This window comes from Zootoca vivipara, chromosome 9 (assembly GCF_965207765.1).
Source record: "Zootoca vivipara chromosome 9, rZooViv2.hap1.1, whole genome shotgun sequence".
Lineage (NCBI taxonomy): Eukaryota > Metazoa > Chordata > Lepidosauria > Squamata > Lacertidae > Zootoca > Zootoca vivipara.
The window spans coordinates 59,829,676-59,842,951 of NC_142592.1; the positions used below are offsets into that span (position 1 = coordinate 59,829,676).

The 13,276-nt window shown below is 46.9% G+C and overlaps 1 protein-coding gene across 4 annotated transcripts in view; it reads left to right on the forward strand.

The window, feature by feature from the left end:
* Positions 1-12,703: 12,703 nt before the first annotated feature.
* SOX5 (SRY-box transcription factor 5) overlaps positions 12,704-13,276 on the forward strand; it is a 723,673-nt gene continuing 723,100 nt past the window's right edge. For 2 of the 4 annotated variants that reach the window (XM_088652473.1, XM_088652474.1), the window contains exon 1: positions 12,708-12,947. The gene's annotated coding sequence lies outside the window, so the exon portion shown is untranslated. Of the gene's footprint in view, positions 12,948-13,276 lie in introns of all 4 variants that reach the window. The other 2 variants (XM_088652478.1, XM_035127886.3) reach the window with 2 other exon arrangements.

A 13,276-nucleotide genomic window follows, 5' to 3' on the forward strand; every position in this document is an offset into this window, starting at 1 on the left:
CTCTTCGGATGATGCCGGCATGCGCTGAGTGATAGCTAGGGAAAGTAGCTCGTGGGGGAAAGAGTCGAGAAGGCCGTGTGTCGCACACTGTGAGTGCTGATCTCAATTTTCTCCCCTCCTTGCATGGCAAATGTGCAAAACGATGCTCACCTAGGTGGGAAATGGTTCACCCTGTATTCAAGTACCTGGCTCGCAACTGCTGGTCTCTGTTGGGTGGGGACTAGGGTTGTACTTAGCCAGACTGGGGCCGGTGAACGCACTGTAAGGGGTGGTTTGTTTGATTTCATAAAACAAGAATTAAAAAAACCTTTATTAGAATTATTATTAAAAAGATTAACACAAACACTAATCGAAACCATTTATCCCCTCAGCATCATTCTCTTTTTAAAGCTGTGGACATTAGAATGCCAAACATTGTTAATTTCTGTATCTCTCAAACATTTGCATTGTTATATGTAATAACACAAAATAAAATTTAGGAAAGAGAAAAAAAAGTTACTGCTCTTACTCCCAGTACCAAGAATAATCCCTTTCCAGGGATTGTGAATGCAACAACCAAAATTTGTATTTTGTGTGTATTTTAAATAAGTTTTATTGTCTTCTTTTCCATATGGTTTTGAAGTGTATGTCCTTTGTTATATAAATAAATAAATGGACATTTGTGGGTTGAAAACCGGCCACACCTTTAGCATGGAGATAGGGCAAGGATCAGTACGGGACGCGGGTGGCACTGTGGGTTAAACCACTGAGCCTAGGGCTTGCTGATCAGAAGGTCGGCAGTTCGAATCCCTGCGACGGGGTGAGCTCCCATTGCTCGGTCCCAGCTCCTGCCAACCTAGCAGTTCGAAAGCACAATAAAGTGCAAGTAGATAAATGGGCACCGCTCCAGCGGGAAGGTAAATGGCGTTTCCGTGTGCTGCTCTGGTTCGCCAGAAGTGGCTTAGTCATGCTGGCCACATGACCCAGAAGCTGTACGCTGGCTCCCTCAGCCAGTAAAACGAGATGAGCGCCGCAACCCCAGAGTTGTCCGCTGCTGGACCTAATGGTCAGAGGTCCCTTTACCTAGGGCAAGGATCTAATCTTCATTACAACATGTCATCGGAGTTGCCAGTGTCAGACCCTAACATGGTGCAGGCCAGACATTTGCATTCTCATTGGGCAATTGGCAGGGGGTTTAATTGAAGACTTGGCCCCTCCCAGGCTTGGGGTGTTGTTGGACTTCAACTCCCATCAGCCTGAGTCATTATGGGTGGTGGGAGATGGAGTCTAGAAAAATCTAGAGGACCTCAGAATCATCCCCTCGTTTACCGTAAGCGTCCTTTGGGACAATTACCTTTTGAGTAGGGCAGACCTGATGGAGTCAGGGATGCAATGGGATGAGAATAGACTATTCCACCCAGTGTGAGACTGTAGTGTAGCAAAGGACGCTGCTGTTTTGCTTTTCAAAAACAAACTTTCAAATTTCTTTCCTCAGCTTATTCACCATGCATTATTATTGTTGCAGTAATGCTTTGTTACATTATTAGGAACGGAATCCTTTTACACGAAAGGGACTTTACCTGATGAAACGCTTACATGTTCTTGGAGGGGAGGACTCTTCAGTTAAAGGTTATCAATATAGCTGTGCAAACCTGCCCACATTCTGAGATCAGCTTTGTAGGCTCCACTCATAGGCCCACCTATAAAACTGGAAGGTGTGAGAGGCAGGGCTTTTTCCATGATGGCCCCTTGCTTGTGATGAACTTCCTCCCAAGTTGTATATGTATGGCTCATTTAGCACCTGGAAAATTGGTAATTTATTTCAGGCGGCATTTGTAAAGACCCTTAAGGAGACCAGTTTTAATTCCCTAAAGGTGCTATACATATACCACTTGGGAGGGAGTTCCACATACATGTGGGGCCACCACTAAAAAGTCCTGCTGCTTGTAATTGTTTCAAATGGTTTTCTATTCATCTAGGTATGCGAAACCTTAGTTTGATGGGTGGGGGGCTAAATGCAGTCGTCCCCATGCCTCCAGGACTATAGCTAATACAATGTTCAATTTTCCCTACCTATTTTCATTACCTCCCACTGCCTCATTCTGCTACTTCTGTACCTTTCTTTATGAGAAAAGGTTTCTTTCTCATTCCCAGTGAAGTAAAAACATGTAGGGTGCAGAATTTTGTCGTAGTTCCTCATACCCAATCAGAATTGGCTATGCGTTGATGTCATGGACTACAAAGTCCATTCAGACAGAGGACAAGTCTCCTTGATTCACCTACATGTGTGATGCTGACCAGAGTTCATAGAGCGGGCAGGATACTGTATTCTAAAGTTATGTAGCCATTTGGCTTTAGCTGCTGGCAAATATCACAATGAGTCAACAAAGCGCATTCGGAGTGAGGGCAAAGCCCATTCAGAGTGAGGGCAAAGCTTCCTGAACTGGGCAAATCACTTTGTCCCCTAGGAGGCAATGCTTGAAAAATTGGTGGAGGTACCCTGAAGCAAATGTTCGCAAAACCTGTCTCAGCTCCACTGTCGCCCATACACACAAACACACACCAGCCCTACCCCACAGTAAACCCATTAAGGTCATGTTGCATATATATCCAGGAAATTTCATGCCTCCCTAAGACAAAATCATTGTGCTGGTATCCATGGTTCCAGTGCTATTTTTATTTTAAACCAGCAATTAATTAAAAGGAAAGTTCTGAGGATCCCTCAGTTTTTAAGTGTGCTTCAGTGAGAGGCTTGGATTGGTCTGCACTGTGCTCAGCTGCAGACGCTTCCCTGCATCCCGAAACGAGAATTACGAGTGGTGCTGCACCTACTTCTGACACGCTGTTTGAAATGATGGATGAGTGAAGGGATTTAATTTATCAACCACTTGAAGATTATGCAGGGGGGGGAGAGAGAGAAGCCTTGCATCTACCGGGAAAGCAACCTCTGCAATGGCAGGCTTTCTCCACTAGAGGGGGGTTGCAAACGCTTCCTTTGCTCAGGTCACCAGAAACCATAATTTAAAGAGGGAGCGATCGTGGCCCTTTTCCTGTGAGGAATGATGACTTAATACAGCCAGCTAGAAGAATGAACCAACGGCAATCCTGCAGAGTTTAAGCCAACCAGTGTGAATGAAGAGGCTCAGTTAGGTGAAAATATAAGTGCTTCAGAATAAAAAAAAAACTATTGCGACTCCTTAGTCACTTCAGGCATATCATCCAACATTTCTCCAATGAAAATAAAGACGTCCTATTCCATTTATCATGATCATCATCATTAATATTCCCCGCCCGGGTTGCCCCAGCCACTCTGGGCAGCTTTCAATATACAGTATATAAAAACATAATAAAACATTAAACATAAAAAACCCTTCCCTATACAGTCATACTTTGGTTCCCGAACGGCTTAGTTGCTGAACAAATCGGCTCCCAAACACCAAAAACCTGGACATAAGTGCTCCAGTTTGTAAACGTTTTTTGGAAGCTGAACGTCCGACGCGGCTTGAGTGCGGGAAGCTCCTGCAGCTTATCGGAAGCCGCACCTTGGTTTTCAAACAGTTTTGGGAGTCGAATGGACTCCCAGAACAGAAAAGGTTTGAGAACCAAGGTACTACTTACTGTACAGGGTTGCCTTCTAAAGGTCGTATTGTTATTTATCTCCTTGGTTCAGGAGTTGGATAGCTCCATATCCTCCAATGTTTCTCCGATGAAAATAGAGACGTCTTTTTTAAAAAAATTATTTAATCATTTTTTTCAATACAAACAACAACCGCAAAAGACACATACAACAAAAACCACAATAACAATAACAACACAATTTGACAATCCAGACTTGAATTCACTGAAACACCTATGACTACATCTTTTTAACAATATTTTCCCACCTCTCTCTCCTCCCCCTACTTCCCACCACTATCCGCCCTATCGCTTAAAATTTAAATATTCATTCCAGATTTCTTCATATTTATCCCTTCTTATTTTGCGTCGACATGCAATTCGTTCATATGTAGCTAATCTGTCCATATTATCAATCCATGTGCTCAGTGGAATCTTTTTGCGGCTCATCGAAACAAGTTTTTTTTTGCTTCTAATGTAGCACGGTACACCCATTTTTTTTCTTGACCCCTTGAAATCTCCCACGTTTCCGGAATATAATTTAGAATTAAATTCAGTTCCCCTAAATAACAATTTCTTTTTATTACTCTTGCTATAAATATCCTCACCTTGCACCAGAATGATCTTATCATTGGGCAGTTAATCAACATCTGTACTGTACTAAGTTCACATTTTTACTCCCACATCTCCAGCAGTTTTCTGCACTTGTTATTTTCTTCTGGTATAGTTTTGCTGGAGTCCAGTGGACTCTGAATATTATTTTCTGTTGAATAAGTCTTAGTCTTAGATCCATAGAGGGTATTTCTGTTGATTTTATGCTTTATAAAGTATAAAATAGAGACGTCTTAAAGAAAAGCTGCACATTCCAGGATCAAATCAGAAACCAGGGCGGCTTCTGTCCCTGGAAAAATAGAGACACTTGGAGGGTCTGCAGCTGTGTGAACAATATCTCGGCTAAATGAGTGCATTTCAACAAGACCAGCAAGCAATCAGGAGCAGCGACCAAAGGTGGGGCATGATCCTGCCAAAGTTAAGAACATTCAGTGGAACCAATGTGGCTTTCATCTCCCGGCTGCTTTAAATTTCAGCCAAACCAGGTCTAAGAAGGAACATCCCACAGCATAGTGCTTGGTTGTAAAAATGAAAGCTCAAAGTGGTTTTACCGAAGGAGCAATGAAGTTATCAATTAAAAAATAACCAAACAGGTAAAAACAATTATTTAAAACATTAAAAAATTCAAATTAACAATAAGCTAAAAACCAGACCAAAACACATGTTGATATGCTACATACGTTGGCAGGTTTGCCTAAACAAAAATGTTTTTAGGAGGCCCTGAAAAGAGTACAGTGAAGGAGCCTGTCTGATGTCAAAAGGCAGGGAGTTCCGACGGTCAGGTGCTGACACGCTAAAAGATTGATGGCTCACAAATGCAGAACGAGCACTGTTTGGGCACCTGTAACAGTTCTGCAGATTTAAGCAGTGGGGGGGGGGGGTATATATATATGGGGAAGCTGATCCTGCCGGTAAACTGGTCCCAAGAGGTTAAGGACTTTATATACAAATAGGAACACTTTGAATGTGGCCCAGCAGCAAATTGACAACCAGTGCAGGTCTTTGAGCAAAAGTGCTGTGTCCTGCCAGGGTCTCGCTCTTGCCAGCAACCGCGCAGCTTCATTCTGCACTAATTGCAGCTTCTGGATCAAGAGTAAGGGAAGCACCATGTAGAGTTCATTTGTTGCAATCCAGTCTTGAAATATTTTAATTAGACTTGTTTATGGTTGTTTTTCATTATACAGTATATACAATATATACATTGTAGGCCAATGTTCTGCCAAATGGAACCCAAGGCGCTCTACAACGGACAAAATACAAGACGTTATATCAGGCATCCCCAAACTGCGGCCCTCCAGATGTTTTGGCCTACAACTCCCATGATCCCTAGCTAACAGGACCAGTGGTTGAGGAAGATGGGAATTGTAGTCCAAAACATCTGGAGGGCCGAAGTTTGGAGATGCCTGCGTTATATGCATATCACACACCACAACAAAACATGGCATTAGAAACAGAAACTCTCTAGATAAATATGATCTAGTAGTCACAGGGTGCAAAGCGAATGAGGGGTGTGCAGGGGCGGAGCAAGGGGGTGCAGTGGGTGCTTTTCACCCCGGGTGTCACCTCCGAGGGGGGTAGCAAAATGCTGTGTGTCACTGAACGTCGGTGAGAGGCGCTGTGGTTTTGGTGTGTGCAGGCTCCCCCTCAGCTATCGGGTGGCAGGCAAACTCCGCCAGGCACATGATATCCACAGAAAAAGGTCAACAATTCTGGCTCCTCAAAAGAAGGTCAACAACATTGGCTCCCCCCCAAAAGCTCAACAACTCTGGCTCCCCCCCCCCCAATACATACATACATATATATAATAAAGTCAAACCATTTTTGCAGGGCAAAAAACTAAAAATAAAAATTCAATGTGAGGGGTAACAAGAAAATTTCTGCACCGGGTACCACGTGACCTTGCTACGCCACTGGACAGTGCCCCGAAGCATTAGATCAGGGGTCATCAACCGTTTTCAGCTGCGGGCCGGTCCACCGTCCCTCAGACCATGTGGTGGGCTGGACTATATTTTGAGGGGGGGGGGGAATGAATGAATTTCTATGCCCCACAAATAACCCAGAGATGCATTTTAAATAAAAGGACACATTCTACTCATGTAAAAACACGCTGATTCCCGGACAGTCCCTGGGCCGGATTGAGAAGCCGATTGGGCTGCATCTGGCTCCCAGGCCTTAGACAGAGAGGGCTGGAGGGCCACACCTGGCCCTCAGGTTTGTGTTCCCTGTCCCTGCTATGGTTGCAAAATTCCTGCATTTCCCAGGCGGGTTGTAATAGATGACCTCCAGGAATCCCTGCCAGCTGTAAAACTCCATGATTGTATTATTCGACATTCCCTCAACCCCCCCTTCAAATACACCATCCATCCATCCACCCATCTATCCATCCATCCATCATCATAATGAATATTTTGATTACAGCACAGAGTGGTTTTTTATTTCCTTTTGTTTCTCACTTTCGTCACTCCCCATTTAGGTACAGAATATCCATTCTGTAGTGTGCATATGTTGAGATGGGCATATGTCTCCTTCGGCTTCTCTCACTCTTTGCTATTGAACTAAAAAGAACTAGTAATGCATTTGGGGCCATCGGCATGGGTGACGGTTTTCTCAATGACAAGTACCGGCGGAGGCTTGAGGAGGAATAAAAAGCGGGAGGTGGGTGTCGCGGGGCAGCTTTTGAAATAAAAAGCTTCCTGCATGCAAACAGGGGTGAGATGATTTTATTGTACCTGCGTGTGGGTTGTGAACCCCGTAATTCAGGGCTGCTTTGTAAAGTATTCCATTGTTCTCTCTTTTATGCTGACTGGAGTTCTTCCAAGCACGACTAACAAAGGCTTGACAAAAAAGGTTTGGAACATCATGGCAAAAAAAAAACAAAACCCACCAAAAAAACATATTCACTAAAGACAAGAATAAATATTTGCAAACAAGCTCTCCCAGCAGACTGTGCAGAGCCATATAAATAACTAATGTGTTCTTAAAAGGGTATTTGCATGCTGGCATATCAGTCTATGGACCCATCTGTACCATATATTTAAAGCACTCTTGTACCACTTTAGCATACTTGGGTCCCGTCCTCCCCCGCAAGAATGCTGGGAACTGTAGTTTGTTAAGGGTACTGGGGGTTGTGAACTACAGCTCCCAAGATTCTTTGAATGGAACCATGACTGTTCAAGTGGTATAAATGTGCAAGATGGATGTGAAACCACGGAAAGAGTGGGCTCTGTAGGCACAATCTGGGGACCCTGGCTTTTGCAGGACTTCTGACAGAGCCGGCCCAGCCATTAGGCAGGGGGAGTTCACTGCCTCAGGCTGCTGAAGCTGCCCAGGTGCCATGCCTGCGGGGGCCATTTGGGGCGAGATATCAAAATCAAGTGATGTCTTGTGCACAATCTCACACAATTTGGGAAGATCTCACTGAAAACCAGCACTACAGCTCCCATCATCCCTAGCTAGAAAGACCAGTGATCAGGGATGATGGGAACTGTAGTCCAAAAACAGCTGGAGACCCAAGTTTGGGAAACACAGATGATTGCGTCTTAATTGGCTCTTCCTTGAGTTAAGCCAGGCACCCCCAAACTGCGGCCCTCCGGATGTTTTGGCCTACAACTCCCATGATCCCTATCTAACAGGACCAGTGGTTGGGGAAGATGGGAATTGGTAGTCCAAAACATCTGGAGGGCCGAAGTTTGGAGATGCCTGAGTTAAGCCTTCCTAACCTCCCCAACCTTTCCTACCACAGCAGTGCTGGCCTGGGGCTGATGGGAGCTGCAGGCTGGGAAAGGCCTAGGCAACAGAGCTGCCAAAGCAGAGACTGAGCGCAGGATGCTCACAAATCCTTCCAGGTGATGTCTTGAAAGTCCCAAAGAAATCGGGGAGAGTGTTTGACCCTTCTGTTAATGGATGGTCTCAGCCACTATCAAGGCTGAATCTAGACACATCAAAGAAGCGTTTCAGTTTAAAGCGTTGTAAATTTATACAGGGAAAACAGGTAGAGAAAAACAGAACTCCACATCACCACCTGGTGGCACATTGTTATCTTGCACATACAACACATATGTAAATTGCTTTTTCGTTACCAGTCTAGCTGAGTCTCAAGTGTTTGTAGAATGTAATATTTTTCTTGCATAGAATAACAACCCAACTTTCTCTCTCTCTCTCTCTCTCTGATCAACTTGACTCTAGTGCTATAATTGTTTCTTCACCTTCCTTAGCAATTCAGCCAAAATTGTCCCTAGTCTGCCTGACAAAGCACTTGCTTTCCCTTTTGCTTCTCCAGGTCTGAAGTGCAGGTGCAAAACAATCAATGAAAAGCAAGACATCTTATTTCTCTCTTAAGATTGTGTACTTTTCCCCTTGGCACAATCTCCCTCCCCTCTTTTTGGGGCATCAGTAAAACTAGCCAATTGCCTAAATGCTGCTGCGGGACTCCAGCTTCCATCATTCCAGATCACTGGCCATGCTGGGAGTGACCGATGTGAGTTGGAGTCCAACAACATCTGGAGGGCCACAGGTTCGCCAGCTGTAGTGCAAAAGAAGGGCCTCTATTTTCAGGGAGGGAACGTGCAATGTGCTTGAAGGGCTGTGCACACACCCCGCTGTTAGGATTCCTTCCCCTGAGAGAGTCATGCTGTGCATAGCTGACCTCTGGAATTGGCCACCACAATGTATAACAGCCACTGGTGTGGACGGCTTTAAAAGGGGATCAGACACATTCAAGGAGGATAAGATGATGGATAGCTGCTAACCATGATGGCTGTGTGTCCCTGAATATCAGTTGTCATGGATCATTAGCAGGAGAGGGGTGTGTGGTCTTCCTAGAGGGATTTAGATGGCCACTGTAAAAATGTAATGCTCTGGATCAGAGTTTCCCAAACTTGTGTCTCCATCTGTTTTTGGACTATAGCACCCACCACCCCTAGCTAACAGTACCAATGGGCAGGGATGATGGGAATTGTGGTCCAACACCATTGGGAGACCCAAGTCTTGATAGACCATTGGCCTGATCCGGCAGGGCTCTTTATATGTTCTTATGAAACAGGATTCTTCCACTACCCAATTTCCCCAACAACAACAATGCTTTTACAGTGCCCCACAATACCTTGCTCAACATATACACTCATGGGGCTGGAACTGGCAGTGACCGGCCAGGAGCAAGACCTTGGGGTCCTGGTAGATATCTCGAGGAATATGTTGATCCAGGGTGCGGCAGCTGTGAAAAAGGCAGATTCCATGCTAGGGTCCCTTCTAGACTACCAGTTTCCAGAGCAGCCATCCAGATTTGTTTGCACAAAGCTTGAGGGGAGGGGAAGATGATATAGATCTAAACAGAGCATGAGATTCTTAATCTCAGGGCTGTGGCTTTGAGCCCCTCATTGGGCAAAATACCCCTGCATTGCAGGGAGCTGGACTAGATGAACCTCGTGACTAATAATAATAATAATAATTTATTATTTATACCCTACCTATCTGGCTGGGTTTCCCCAGCCACTCTGGGCGGCTCCCAGCAGAATATTAAAAACATGATAAAATTCTATGATTCTAAGCAGTCACGCTGATCATTTTGTGCAGAGGTTATACTACACTGCCTCATTTTCACACACACTTTCCAGTGCATTCCCCCCTCACTTAACTTTTTTTGTGTGTGCAAATCCTCATATACATTTATATATACAGTATATTGCAATGTGATGGTGGTAGAACAAGTGGGCTAGTTGCAGCAGAACAACTTTCAGAATATCCCCTTCTCTCCACAAACCATCTAGAGATGCAAATAAATACCCCTCTCTTTCGGAACCCGCCTTTCTCAAAGAGTCCCACTGATCCATCATCAGGAAGGGACCCTGAGGGTCATCTAGTCCAACCCCTTGCAATGCAGAAATCCTGCGCCCAACCAGGTGGGCTGGAACTACCAGATGCAGTAACCCATTACAGTATTAATACTAATGCACACACACACACACACACACACACACACACACAAGAATCAAGCATTTTTTAAAAATGACAGCGGCAGCTGTAGGTTTGCATTTCAAGGCCTGCACACTCTAATTAGTTCATTTCTGCCCTGTGAATGATCGAAGGACTTTCTGTGGCTGATGATGCAACTTTCCTTCTTCCCAGTCTGGGCGAGGGGAGGAGCCTCTTTCAGGCCCCGCCCCATTCCTCTCCACCGTCGGCCTTGGGACAGTCAGAGGGATATGACAAGGCGTAGATTTCTTGGGAGCAGTCTATGCAACGGGTGTCTTTCCTCAAAGCCCCCACCACGCAGCTTTCTCTCACTTTCTCTTTCTCCGGCGCCCGCTTCCGCGCTTCGTTTTAAAGCAGCCGCGTCTCTGAACCGCCTCCTCCTCCTCCTCGGAGATGGCACTGGTTCTCTCTCGGTCTTCCCTTTGCCTTTGCACCCACCCCGCAAAGGGTTAATCCAAGAATCCCTGAGCAACTTTTGCGGTTCTTTGCGAGCACAGAATCTGCGCTCTTAATCGCAACTGGGGAGGGGAGCAAGGAAGTCAGTCATCGGACATTAAAGTGAAGGAAACCGAAAAGCAATCCAAAACGACAACAATCGTGGTTTGCGGTTTTCCCTCCCTCATTCCCGTCGTCGTTTTTCTTTTCTTTTCAGAGATTTGACAGCTGCTTGCTCAGTGGAAGCTCTGCAATCCCTACCAACCCCTTACTCGCGAGTAAGCCGCACTGAACCAAGTGGAGGTTTGCTTCAGGTGGCGCTGTGGTTAAACCACTGAGCCTAGGGCTTGCTGATCAGAAGGTCGGCGGTTCGAATCCCTGTGACGGGGTGAGCTCCCGTTCCTTGGTCCCAGCTCCTGCCAACCTAGTAGTTCGAAAGCACGTCAAAATGCAAGTAGATAAATAGGAACCGCTACAGAGGGAAGGTAAACGGCGTTTCCGTGTGCTGCTCTGGTTCGCCAGAAGTGGCTTTGTCATGCTGGCCACATGACCTGGAAGCTGTACGCCGGCTCCCTCGGCCAATAATGCGAGATGAGCGCGCAACCCCAGAGTCGGTCACGACTGGACCTAATGGTCAGGGGTCCCTTTACCTTTAAGCGCGCAATCAGGGGAAATGATTTGATGGGGATAGCTCCCAAATCACCAGCCTACAAGAAGCCTTGCAGACGGACCGAGAGGCAAAATAGACAGACAGGTCTCTGCCCCGAGGTGCTTATAATCAATCTAACTTTCAGCGGTGGGGTAGTGGTGGAGGAAGAGAGCAACAGGCAACGAGTTGACGAAAACAGGCGCATCTCTACGTTCAGACGGACTCTACGCATGTTTCTCGGTAGTAAGCCCCGATGGACTCGCCGATAAGCGTAGGATCCCAGCGTAGGTCCAGCTGAATTCAACGGCACTTCTTTCTGAACAGACGCAATGCAGGTCTGAGGCTGCTGCTGCGATCCCATGCACACTTGCTCCGGAGTAAGCCCCGCTGTTCCCAGCGGCACTTGCGCCTGAGCAGTCTCAGACAAGTTTAGGATCCTGCTGCACGGCCTGTGTGTGTGTGAACATCATGCTGTTGTCGACGAGCCTTTTTAAATCGACAAAAAAGGGGCATGGATTTGTTTTCGAAGTAAAACGATGCAGGCTAATTTCTTACGATATTATATATATATGAAGATGGATAGTTCCTGCACACTTTGCAACATGTCTCAGATTATCCACATAACATATACGAAGTAATAAATGAAAGCTGGAAATCTGAGAGCCGGGGTGTTCCTTGTAGGACCCGCTCCACGCTCACAGAAGGGGGAAGGAATAGAAAGAGGAATACCATTAACTCTCCTTTCCCTTCCTCAGTCCTTCTTTTTTTTTGCATTGAATTGGCCTCCCGCAATTGCGCGCCCCCTCTCTCCTCCCCCGCGTCCACGCAGCGCGCCGGTTCGCCCCGCGTCAATTACCAGCTCCGCTGTTTACAATCCGCCCCCACAGCACGTTGGCAGGGAGGGCGGGGCGGAGGGCGGGGCGGAGAGAGAGAGAGAGACCCCAGCCCCGCCCCACAGCCCCAGCTCGGGCATCGGCCTGCCTTTAGCCCTAGCTGGGAGGTCTGGAAGGTGGAGGTGATCTTATTAGAAGTTGGGCGGAGGGGGGGGGGGGAGAGCGAAAAAGATTAGAGGAAGAGAGCAATCGAGTGTTTGTATGTGCAAAAAGGCGACACATCTCTCTCTCTCTCTCCCCCTCCATCTTTAGGGGGCACCACCGCCAGTCCCGGCCACCCTCCCCCCAACAAAACATCACATCACGTGGAGGGGAGGGGAGGCTGGAAGTAACTTCGAGCATCTATTGCGAGATTTTTTGCAAGCGAACGCCCATGCGTGTCTGTGCATCTCCTCTACGCACGCATTCACACGCGCACGCAATTAACCTGCACACTTCTCCGGGAGGGTTCCTTCTTGCACGGGCGTCCGTCCGTCTGTCCCCCTCCTCCCCTGCCACTTCTTGGATCTCTTCCCCCACCCCACCCGCTTTTGTCATTTGCGCTCGCATTGTGGTGTTGTTTGTCTCTCTAGCCGCCTCATGACCAGCTAAGGGATTTCACCTCGTCCTTGAGAAAAAGGGAAGCCAGCAGATCAAGGCACAGACAGAAAGAGAGAGAGGGAGAGAGAAGAGAGAGAGAGACGGTATCCCTCCCTCCCTCCCTCCTTCCTTCCCTCCAGTATATCTCTCTGCCGCTCTTCGCCATCTCCACGTCTGACGGCCGAATCTCCCCAGGCCCGAGAGAGGAAAACCAGGTAGGTTTTTTGCAAAAAGATGGAGCCACGGAGAACTTTCTCTGCGCGAGCGTGTGAAAGGTGGGTGGCTGGGTGGGGGGTGGGGGATCAGCTGGGGAAACAACCGTGCTGGTGGGATCTGCACTTTGGCAGGGATTCCTCCCTCCACCCCGCGACACTTTCCCAGGATCGCTCTGGATCAAACGGTGCTCAGTTTTGTGTTTACAACTGGCTGCAGGGAGATGAGGGAGGCGGGTGAAGAGCGATGGGGTGGCACGCAGATTGGAGCCCAATATCGCCATGCATTTTATTCTCTCTCTTTTTGGCGTCAATTGCTGCCCCCTTTCTTC